The following is a 12,842-nucleotide window of genomic DNA, read 5'->3' as shown; positions in this document are numbered from 1 at the left end:
GAACAATCAAAAATTATAGATACGTTGGAGACGTATCAATCACACATAAGCCTCCTTATATCTTTCTCAAAACAGCCACCATACCTACCTATCATGGCATTTCCATAGCCATTCCGAGATATATTGCCATGCAACTTCCATCATCATCATATACATGACTTGAGCATTCATTGTCATATTTCTTTGCATGATCGTAAGATAGCTAGCATGATATTTTCATGGGTTGTCCATTTTTTGATATCTTTGCTATGCTAGATCATTGCACATCCTGGTACACTGCCAGAGGCATTCATATAGAGTCATACTTTGTCCTAGATATCGAGTTTTAATATTGAGTTGTAAGTAAATAAAAGTGTGATGATCATCATTATTAGAGCATTGCCCCAGTGAGGTAAGGATGATGGAGGCTATGATTCCCTCACATCGGGATGAGACTTCGGACTTACAAAAATAAAAAGTGGCCAAAGAGCCCAAAATAAAAAAAATAAAAAAATGAGAGAAAAAGAGAGAAGGTGCAATGTTACTATCTTTTTACCACCCTTGAGCTTCAGAGTAGCACCATGTTTTTCATATAGAGAGTCTCTTGAGTTATCACTTCTATATACTAGTGGGAATTTTCATTATAGAACTTGGCTTGTATATTCCAATGATGGGCTTCCTCAAATGCCCGAGGTCTTCATGAGCAAGCAAGTTGGATGCACACCCACTTAGTTTTCAGTCTGAGCTTTCATACACTTATAGCTCTTGGTGCATCCATTGCATGGCAATCCATACTCCTCGCATTGACTTCAATTGATGGGCATCTCCATAACCCATTGATTAGCCGCGTCGATGTGAGGCTTTCTCCTTCTTTGTCTTCTCCACATGACCTCTACCATCATATTCTATTCCACCTATAGTGCTATATCCATGGCTCACGCTCATGTATTGCGTGGAAGTTGAAAAGGCTTGAGAATATTAAATGTATGAAATAATTGCTTGGCTCGTCATTGGGGTTGTGCATGATGAAATACTTTATGTGATGAAGATGGAGCATAGCCAGACTATATGATTTTGTAGGGGTAACTTTCTTTGGCCATGTTATTTTCAGAAGACATGATTGCTTTAGTATGCTTGAAGTATTATTGTCTTTATGTCAAATGATAAACTTTTGCTTTGAATCACTCGTATCTTAATATTCATGCCATGATTAGATTATGAGATCAAGATTACGCTAGGTGGCATTCCACATCAAAAATTATATTTTTTATCATTTACCTACTCGAGGATGAGCATGAATTAAGCTTGGGGATGCTGATATGTCTCCGTCGTATCTATAATTTTTTATTGTTTCATGCAAATATTCTACAACTTCCATATACTTTTGGCAACTTTTTATACTAACTTTGGGACTAACATATTGATCCAGTGCCCAGTGCCAGTTCCTATTTGTTGCACGTTTTTTGTTTCGCAGAATATCCATATCAAACAGAGTCCAAACACGATAAAAACTTATGGAGATTTTTTTGGATTATATGTGATTTTTTGGAAAATAATCAACGCGGGGCGGTGCCTGAGGGGCCCACAAGCCCTAGGGGCGCGTTCCCTACGTCGGGCGCACCTAGGAGGCTTGTGGGGCCCTGTAAGGCGGTTGGTGCCCTTGTTTCGTCGCAAGAAAGATAATGTCCGGATAAAACCGTGTTAAAATTTCAGCCCAATCGGAGTTATGGATCTCCGTGAATTTAAGAAACGGTGAAAGGCTAGAATCTAAGAACGCAGAAGCAGAGGGAAACAGAGAGATATCCAATCTCAGAGGGGCTCCCGCCCGTTCGCTCCCATGGAGACCAAGGACTAGAGGGAAAATTGTCCTCCCATCTAGGGGGGAGTTCAAGGCAGAAGAAGAAGAAGGAAGGGGGCTCTCTCCCCCTCTCTTTCGGTGGCGTCTAAACGCCCCTGGGGAAATCATCGTGTGACGGCGATCTACACCAACACCTCCATCGTCTTCCCCAACATCTTCATCACCTTCACTCATCTATATTCAGCGGTCCACTCTCCCGCAACCCGCTGTACCCTCTACTTGAACATGGTGCTTTATGCTTCATATTATTATCCAATGATGTGTTGCCATCCTATGATGCTTGAGTAGATTTTTGTTGTCCTATCGGTGATTGGTGAATTGCAATGATTGGTTTAATTTGCTTGTGGTTATGTTGCTGTCCTTTGGTGCCCATCATATGAGTGCGCGTGTGGATCACACCATAGGGTTATTTGTATGATGATAGGACTATGTATTGGAGGGCAAGGGTGATAGCAGCTTCAGCCTAGCATAGAAATTGATTCATACGAGATTGAAGGGGGACCAATATATCTTAATGCTATGGTTGGATTTTACCTTAATGAACGTTAGTAGTTGCAGATGCTTGCTAATAGTTCCAATCATAAGTGCATAGAATTCCAAGTAAGGGTTGACATGCTAGCAGTGGCCTCTCTCACATAAAACTTGTTATCGGTCTAGTAACGTAGTCAATTGCTTAGGGGCAATTCCACAACTCCTACCACTACTTTTCCACACTTGCTATACTAACTTAATTGTACTTTTATCTAAACAGCCCCTAATTTTTATTTATGTGCTCTTTATTATCTTGCAAACCTATCCTACAACACCTATGAAGTACTTCTAGTTTCATACTTGTTCTAGGTAAAGCGAACGTTAAGCGTGCGTAGAGTTGTGTCGATGGTCGATAGAACTTGGGGGAATATTTGTTATACCTTTAGCTCCTCGTTGGGTTGGACACTCTTACTTATCGAGAAAGGCTACAATTCATCCCCTATATGTGTGTGTTATCAATGCAGTCGCCACCAACCGTTAAATGGAGGGCACATGTTAATGTTACAGTGATGTCAATAGTGCGATTACCAGGGACCTATGTGGAAACATTACTAGAGGTCCACTGGGGTGACCCATTAGTGGAAATGCTTTCGGCTGCCCGGGAGGGTCATCACCAATGGATAATTGTCCGACCGTCAAAGGTATTACTTACCACTGATGGGTGCATGTCGGCCTTGTTAGTGGATCGGGGCCATCAAAGGGCCAATCTGACATTGTGAATCACCTCAAGATCTGCCATGAGTGACTGTGCGATTTCTTCATATACTTAGATAAGGAAAATGTGGAGTCTAAGTGACTATGGGACTAATTACCAAGCCTCTCCAATGTAGACGCAGAGTCATGATGAATACTTGAACTTCAAGATACATCTCGTGTCCTCATTCTCTAGCTCTATACTCTCTCTTTTACAATAAAGAGTCGAGCAACTCTTTACTTTCTAGCTTACAATATGTTTCTTGCTTAATGCTTGTTCTAGCTAGTTGGTCAAATAGTTTCACTTTAAAAGCCTCATAACTTGTAGGTTGAACAATAGTTTTGTTAGATCATTAGGAAGGCAAATAGCCCCCCTGGTTCCATTAAACATGAAACCAATAAGTTCACAAATCATCCAGTATTCAAATTACAACTAAAAAGGAAGACAATGGCCAACAAAGGCCAAAATCCGCCTCAAAATAAAGACAAATTACACAAGTTTTCTAATTAGATCACTTGAAGGAAGTAAACCAAAAGACCTTGGAAACATCTCAACAACTGAAGTCCTTTAAGTATAGCTCGTTCTCCAGGTCTAACCCGAGATATTCCATCCAGAGTTCTCAGTATGTGTAGGAGTTCTCTTGAATTTATTTAGCAAAGATTGATCAGGAGAGTCACCGATCTCCAGTGGAGTGCAAGGGCATAGGGAAAAGGGCTTCAGGTATTTCAGGCTAGGAGAGGGGGGAAGGGGATAGAGACTAATCCCTCCCATCCAGAAGCACAAATTTTTTATCTAGCAGCAATAGGCAGGAGAGAAGAGCATTGTTGATTTATGCGATATAACCAAGGCTCAAATCTCTCTCCCCCGTAGTTAGAAGTTGAGATTCTCTAGTCGAGGAGGAAATTGTCCGAGAGACCAAGTATACTTTCTCCATATGTTTCTCCTTGTGCAAAATCCTCCATTTTCAAAGTCACTATGATCAACCACCATACCTGTTTAAAGTTAGGTTAGGATGCATTATCAAATATGTGTGCATTTCTAGTTTTCCAAATGCACCACAAAATGCAAGCACATGTAGCATTGAGCACAACATGATTCTTACTGGCAGGCCAATATTTGGCAATAGAAAAGTAATAAAAATCTACAGAAACACCCAACATCTTAGACATTTGCGCCCAAATGGTTTTAGCGATGCACAGTCAAAAACGGATGGAGATAATTTCATGGTCACCACATAACACATAATTCGGAGGTTTATTCAAGTTTTAAGTAAGTTGTCCCTAATCATGAGCTTATTACGAGAAAGGAGATGCACGAAGACCCGAACCTTTGGAGGAACAACTATTGACCAAACAAAGGGTATGTAAATAGACTGAATCCCTATGAAATTAATTATCTTATAGAAGAGCTAGTAGATCACTCTCCCTTAGCCTCATATTGCCAGACTATAGTCAGTGTCGGTGACAAGTGATACAGATTGGACGATTGGTTCAAGGGAATACCATGATTCCATCATTTTGGGGGTGAAAATTCTCCTAAAGCGAGTTTAATGCTAATGCCATCCCAGATCTCTGAAATACTAGCACATTGTTGATTGTTTTAATAATGTATAAAGGCCAAGACTGGACAGATAAAGGGGAAACCCCAAACTATATATCTTCCTAAAACCTTTTTTTCATTATTATTGTCAATTACCCATCTATAACCAAACTTAAGGCTGCGTTTGGCAGCAAAGTTTTTTTAAAGTTTTCTAAGAATACCGTGGTTTCTGAAAAATACCATGGTTTTGAATACTTTGATGCGTTTGGCTTCAGAAAAAACCAAAGTTTTGGAAACCACGGTATGCTAGAAACCATGTTTTTTTGCAGTGTTCAAAAAAGAGGTCCCGGCCTCTTTTTTTTAAACAGAACGGAGAGAAATCTTCCGGGAGATCACACTTGACGTTGCCGTCTACATCGAGATAAAAATATTCAGAGTGATCCCATCCTATTTTTCCTCTTTCTCTTATATGGTAAACAATCATATTATATCTCCTGGTTATAGCCGATTCAGTTTGATTAGTCTACCTTCCAGCCGGCATCGCGTGCGAGTCTCTCTATCTCTCTGCAGTGCCATGACTGAATCAAGCTCACCACCAGTGAGGACACTCGTCCGCAACAAGCTATTTCTCGAGTCCTTGGCTGCCTATATATTTCCCGCGAGTAGCGCACGGATTAGATTAATTGATTCTTTTGGAGTACACTCATAATCAGCAGGTTATATATGCTAGCTAACTAGCCGATTCAGTATAAATGGCGCATATACACGCACAAAGAATTTAGGACCGGCTCAAAGTACATGCACGTATTACTTCAATCTACTAGTTGACTACTCCTAGGATGGTATTTCTTCAATCTAGTTGACTGATCGTGTGCATGGCAGCTGCATGCAGCCGGCCGACGTTAGCAGCCGCTAATTATTCAGTCATCCATGCTAAAATACTTGGTCAAAACTTTGGTTAAACAGCAGCAACCAAACACATATAAAACTGAGAAAAACATTGGTTTTAGAAAACTGTAGTATTCTTTGCCCATCTAGACTAATACTGTGGTTTTCAATTGTGGTAATTTAAAAAAACTTTGCTGCCAAATGCCTTACTAGCCCTCATAACCCTCTGCCAAAACCTAGAGGGTTTATGAGCTTTGCAGGCAAAGATGTTGGGGGCATTTTTAATGTATTTTTTTATCAAGTTTTGTTTTCCAATTTTTATCTTCATCTTCAAGATATCTCTTAACACTGTTAATATTTGATAATCTCATATACCAGACATCTCGATCTTTTAGGTTGTGTGACCATGATGGTGGTGGCCATTGTGCCTCCTTCTAGTGTGGTAACATTCTCCGTTCTCCCCGGCACGAGTTGCCCATGCTATCCTTGTGCATGTGTTGAGGTAATTAAATTTCAAAGAAAACAACCTTTTTTTCATAATATGACTGGTTACAAGATTTTCCTAAATTTCAAAAATATCTATCTAATAGTGCACCTACATCTCAGAGTAGATACATCAAACTTATAAACACACACACATATAACAAGTACTCCCTCTATTCAAACTTATAAACACACACACACATCAAACTTATGATTTTTATATTGCAAGTATGTTGGTGAGTAACTAGTCAATTGCTCCAGCAGACCTCCTCCCCCTCCCGCTCCTCCCGCTCCCGCTCTCCGCCTCGCCGACGGCCACTCCGGCCCCGGCGCCCATCCCCCCCTCCGGCGCCGGCCACCCCGGCCCCGCTGTCCACCTCCTCATGGCCTCTCCGTCGCCTCCCGCTGTGGGGCGCTCCCGCGAGGTTTGCTGGCTCGAATCGAGCCCCTCCTCCGACGGGTCCACCGCCTCTGCCATGTCCTACAAGTTGGCCCTTCGCCGGTCGCCTGCGCCCTCGCCGGCCGCCTCCCCCAGCCCCGCGCCTGCGTCACCCGTGGCCCCGGCCCCCGCGCCCTCGCCGCCGACTGCCGGTCGCGTGCTCCGTTCCAAGATCTACCGGACAGGTGCCGAGCCCGCCCCGTGCGGTAGCTGGTCTGTGGCCCGGGGCAAGAAGCGCCCCCGCACCCGTGCCCCTCCTTGCCGCCCGCGCCGAGGCACCGGCGACCCCTCCCGCCAGCGCCCTTCCTGGCTCCGTGAGGGGGAATGCCCTCGCTGCTTTAGCACCGAGCATCCGCGCTCCGAGTGCCGGCGAGTCTTCCGCTGCGCGAGCTCCAGGTTCTACGGGCACAGGGGCAAGGAGTGCACCGTCCGCCTCCTCCTCGTCTGGCGGGTCTGGCCCGCCCCCGCTGCGCCTCCGCGCCTCTCCATCGGCCTCTGTCCCCCCTCCCCGCCGCGTCGCTCCTGGCCAATGTCCCTGGGGCGGACTCTGCGGCCACCACCCGCACGTCCTCGGGGCTGTAGACGCCCGTGTCTTCCGGGCTGCTGGCCGCGGCCGCCTCCGGCTCCTTCCTCGCCGGCTCCGTCGCCGCCACCCGCGCCTCCTCAAGTCTGCCAACGCCCGTGTTCTCCGGGTCCTCGGCTCACTCGCGGTCGGTGTCGCCCGTGGGCTCCGGGTCCTCGGCTCCCCCGCGCTCGGCGTCGCCCGTGGGCTCTGCTTCCTCCCAGGCCACCCAGTTCTCCGGGCACCCTGCGTGCCGCCCGGCCGCCGCCATCTGCTTCCTGCCGCGGTCCGCAGAGGTCCTTTCTGCGGAGCGAGACCTGGAGCGCGCCCTCCTTGTCACGGTGGCCGGCTGCCGCTCCGGCGTATCTTGTGACGAGGTCTCCGTCGTCATCTGCTCCCAGTTCTCACTGTCCACAAGGGACTTCTCCGTTCATCGTCATGCGCCGAAGGATTTCCTTATCCGATTCCCCAACCCCGCGCTGCGCCGCCGTGTCGTCCTCGCCGGTCGTGCGCGCACGAGACGCTTCCGCCTCATCTTCCATCCTTGGGGCCGGAACGCCGGGTCCGAGCCGGTGACCGCACGCTTCCTCCTCTCGCTGGAGCTCTATGGCATCCCGGATCACGCATGGTTTCGCTCCATCGCTGAATTCCTGCTTTCGCCGTTCTGCAACGTGGAGCACCTCGCCCCTGAGACGCGTAGCATGTCTGACATGTCCGTCTTCAAGCTCACCGCCTGGACGACCAACCCCGATGTTGTGCCGCGCACCACGGAGCTCCTTCCTGACGACGACGTCGTGCTGCCTGAGGCCGACCCTGATTGTGCCGAGCGGCTCGCCCTTGGCCTCGCCAGGTTCCCGATCCGCATCCACGTCGTGGAATGTGTCGACTTCCGCCGCCCCTTGCCGCCCCCACCGTTGCCGGCGGCCGGTGACCCTGGATCTGCACCTGACTCCCCACCCCTCCCTCCACGGTGGCCTTAGCGTCACGTGTTCCCCCCGGCCGGTGATGGTGCTGCTCCCCCGCCTGGCAGTCGGCGCGGCCGCCGCCGGCATCGCCGCCGTGCTCACGGCCCCCCGCCGTGCCGGTCTTGGGTGGGCATCCTCGGGCCCCACCCTGGGGTCGTCGCTGACGTCGCGAGGGTCCCTGCCCGTCTGCGCCTGGGCGCGCCAGCTAATTCAGTGCTGGCCCTGGCCCAACGCGACGCACCCGCTCGACAGGATCAGTCGCCAATTGGTGACCGCGCGTTCGTCGACCCGTCACCTGGGCCCACCCAGGATTTGAATGCGACCGCAATTTTGGCCTCCCCCCACCCGCTCCGCGACAATGGCCGGTCGCCCGATGCGTGTGCAGCCCCCTCGCAGCCCGTGCCCTGCAGGCTAATCGAGCCCCCCCCCAACGGGAGGATTCCGACGGCCCCGACAAGGTTGCTGCCCTTTCCACCCCGAACGAATCCCCCCCGGGCCCGCTTTGGATGCCGTTCCAGCCTCGGACCAGACGCCCGACCAATCCGCACCTGCGCTCGCCCCGAACCACCCCCATGGCCCCCCTGCAGATACCGCCATGGCATTGGATCCGGTGGTCGACCAACCAGCGATTGCGCTCGCTGGGGTTCCTGAGCCTTCGGTCTGTCCCACGCTTTCCCCTGACCCCACCGCTACGGCTGCTTCTGATTCGCTGGCTCCTGTGCACCCGCGCGAGGCGCGGTTGGCTGATGACGGCTCGCAGCCCAACGGCATGCACATGCATGGCCCTTCACCTGACGCTGCGCCCCTCGCTCGCTCGCCAAACTGCCCCCCGTCACAAAGTGTTGCACCGCACCCAGTTTCAGACAACGGCTCCCCCTCCTTGGCTGCGTTTGTGGACGTGCTTGCCGTCTGCCCCCAGCCACTTTTGGCCGCACCGCCGCGCCGGCGCCGGCATGAGCTTCCCGCTGACTTCACATCCCGATGAAGCTTCGGGATCGCCAAAGCTGACCAGGGCCTCAACTCCGAGATGAAGGCGAAGCGGGTCCTTCTGCGTCGTTTGGGGCTGATCAAGGATGACAACGCGCCCATCCCAAGCGAGGTGCTACACAGATACGCCCACCTGTTCGAGCGGCCTTTGGCGGAGGACGTGGTCGAGGCTTTTGCTGATTTCTTCGGATGGGACCTCCCCGGACGTGCGCCGGCCTCGTGTTCTCGGACCGTGTCTCGCCTCGTAGAGGCGTAGCCGTCTTGCTTCGTGTGCTCTCAACGCCCCCCCCCCATTCTGTTTATGGATCACAACCTAAAGATCATCTTTTGGAATGTGCGTGGCTTAAATTCTGGCGCTAAGCGTTCGGCCGTCCGCAGCGTGATCTTCGCTGCCGCCCCCTCCATTGTGTGCTTGCAAGAGACTAAACTTGCCCACATATCAGACTCCACGATCCTCGACACCCTCGGACCATCCTTTGAGGACTTCTTCTCTCTACCGGCCTCCGGCACACGTGGCGGCGTCGTCCTTGCTTGGCGCAGATCGCACGTCTCCCTCTCCAACCCGCTGATAGGAGAACACCACGTCACCGCTCTAGTTTCCCCCGTCGATGGTAGTGGGCACGGATGGCTCACCGGCGTGTATGGTCCCCAAGATGATGAGGCCAAACTTGACTTCCTTGTCGACCTCCATGATGTGCGCGAGTCACGCATCGGGCCTTGGCTCCTCGGTGGCGACTTCAACATGATCACTTCGGCAGCCGACAAGAACACCCCGAATCTGAACCATCGCATCATGAACTGATTCCGGCGCTTCATTGTCGACGAGGAGCTCCGCGACATGTACCTGCATGGGCGCCGCTACACTTGGTCTAGTGAGCGTGACATGCCGACTCTCGTGCGCAACGACAGAATCTTATGTACTTCTGGTTGGGAGGTAGCGCACCCACACTGCCTCTTACACTGCCTCTTCTCCGCGGCATCCGACCACTGCCCGTTGGTGGTTGATTGTGCAGCCCGCCCCATGGGGGCGCGTAGGTTCCATTTCGAGCGCTTTTGGCCGAAGCTAGAGGGCTTCCACGACACGGTCTCGGAAGCTTGGAACTCGACCCCCCCGGATGCGGACCCCTTCCGGCGCATCGTGGCCCACCTCAAGGCCACCGCGAGGCATCTACAACGCTGGAGTGCGCACACGATGGGCGGTATCTCCATGCAACTGCAGGTCGCGCGCGAGCTCATCGCCCGTCTAGATGCCGCGCAAGACTTTCGCCCGCTTTCTCACCTCGAGGCGTGGCTAAGACGCAAGCTTAAAGGCGCCTACTTGGGGCTGGCTTCCCTTGATCGCTCCATCTCTCGCCAGCGGTCTCGTTTATCCTGGCTCCGCGACTCCCCGCTGTCCCACCTGAGTGTACACGCCTCACGACGGAAGCAACGAAACCTCATATCCTCCCTCCAAGTGGATGGCCACTCCGTCTCCGAGCACGCCCATATGGCCGAAGCCGCATACAACTACTTTGCCAACGTCCTCGGCTCTTCCGAGGAACGCGCCGTCTCTCTAAACCAATCCCTCCTGCGTACGGAAACTTTCGACCTTACCGATCTGGAGACGCCTTTCACTGAGGGCGAGATTTGGAGGGCCATCAAATGCCTACCTACTGGAAAGGCTCCCGACCCGGACGGATTCACGGCCAAGTTCCTGCTTGCCTGCTAGGGCACTATCAAGCATGACATCTGCGAGGCATTCGACAAATTATACGCCGCCATTGGGCGAGGCTTCCAGAAGCTCAATGAAGCGCTCCTCACTCTTCTACCCAAGCGCCCGTACGCCGCCACCCTTTCGGACTACCGCCCCATTAGCCTGATCCACCTCATTGCAAAGCTCTTTGCGAAGGTGTTGTCTTTCCGGTTCGCTCCTCGGCTTGGGGCCATAGTCTCGACCAACCAAAGCGCCTTTATCGTCGGCCGGTGTATTCATGACAATTTCCTCCTCATCCAGCAGACGGCACGCCTGCTCCACAACCTCAAGGTCCCCCGCATGCTCCTCAAGCTCGACATTGCGCGGGCCTTCGATAGCGTCTCCTGGCCCTTACTCCTCGAAACCCTGCAGCACTTGGGGTTCGGCCAGCGTTGGCGTGATTGGATATCGATCCTTCTATCCACCGCCTCCACCCGAGTCATGATCAACGGCCACCCCCCCCCCATCGACCATGCCTGTGGCCGTCGCCAAGGCGACCCGGTGTCTCCGATGCTCTTCACCATCGTCATCGACGTTCTTAACTCCATGCTCATCTGTGCTGTTGAGCTTGGCCTCATCCAACGGCTCACCACGAGACACGCGGCCTCCAGCATCTCCCTGTACGCCGACGACGTCGTCGTCTTCTGCCGCCCAGACCACCACGACATATCCGCTGTTCGAGAGCTTCTTCGTGTATTCGGGTTGGCCTCCAGCCTCCACACCAACTACAGCAAGTGTTCGGCCACTCCCATCCAATGCAACGACGAGGACATAGTGACCATTGCTGCCGAGATGCAATGCCCGGTGAAGCAGTTCCCTATCCAATATTTGGGACTCCCCTAGTCCATCCACAAGCCTTCCACCACGAGCCTTATGCCGATCATCCACAAGTTAGAGCGGAAGCTCTCCACCTGGCGCGCCTCATTGCTCTCCCGAGGAGATCGCCTCGCTCTCGTCCGGCACGTCCTTTGCGCCATCCCCACTCACTTCCTCACCGCCATCGCCTTCAACCCCTCCATCCTAAAGCAAGCCAACCGGATCATCCGCGGATTTCTCTGGGCCGGGAGCACCGATGCCAAAGGCGGCCAATGCTTGGTCAATTGGCAAAGAGTATGCCGCCCGCTCTCCCTCGGAGGTCTCGGCGTCCGCGACCTTCAACGCACCGGCATCGCGCTCAGGACCCGCTGGCTTTGGCTCAAGTTCACCGACCCATCGCGCCCATGGAGCCACCTGCACATCCCCCATGACCCTGCCGTCTCGGCCATCTTCCGTGCATCTACCTCTTGGACTCTCGGCGATGGTCGCACCTGCAGGTTCTGGGGTGACCACTGGATCAATGGTCGTTCGGTCGCTGAGATCGACCCGCTCGTCCTTGCACTTGTCCCGCGGCGGCGGCGCAAAACCCGTATGGTGCATGACGGCTTACTCCAGCGCTCCTGGGTCCGAGACATCCAGGGCGCCCTAGTCCCCGCTGCTCTCATCCAATACGTCGACCTATGGCGCTGCGTCCGCCAGGTCCCCCTCTCCGACTCCCCTGACTCCCTCCAATGGCGCTGGACTCCTTCTGCTACCTACTCGGCTAACTCGTGTTACCAAGCGCTTTTCCTCGGCGCTTGTCAAGACCACCGCTGGCGGCTAACGTGGAAGCCCTGGGCACCACTTCGCATAAAATTCTTCATGTGGCTGGCCCTACAAGACCGATGCTAGACATCTGAAAGACTTGCTCGACATGGCCTCCCGCACGAGGACCGCTGCACATTCTGTGACCAGGAAGAGGAGACAATGCAACATATCCTGGTGGGCTGCCCCTTCTCCCGCCAAATGTGGTACGAGGTGCTTGGTTGGGTTCGCTCCACCGCCGACATCCCAAGCAGCGATGCGGACTTCTTCACCTGGTGGGAGACGACCTGCAACCGCTCTCCATCTCCCACGCGAAAGGTTTTGGCCTCCCTTATCATCCTCACGGCGTGGTGGCTTTGGAAACACCGGAACGCTTGCATCTTCGACGGTGAGCAGCCCTCCATCACCCGGCTCTCCGACACCATTCGAGACGAAGCACGCATATGGGCCAAGGCCGGCGCCACCGGACTGCACAACATCATTCTTGAGAGATAGCTCTATTAATCATTGGGGCTGAGCAACCCCATGTCTGTTCTGCTCCAAGCTCGCTTCCATGCTTTCTTGT

Source organism: Triticum dicoccoides, chromosome 2A (assembly GCF_002162155.2).
Source record: "Triticum dicoccoides isolate Atlit2015 ecotype Zavitan chromosome 2A, WEW_v2.0, whole genome shotgun sequence".
In the NCBI taxonomy this organism is placed as follows: domain Eukaryota; kingdom Viridiplantae; phylum Streptophyta; class Magnoliopsida; order Poales; family Poaceae; genus Triticum; species Triticum dicoccoides.
Note: the sequence above shows the minus strand (reverse complement) of the source record.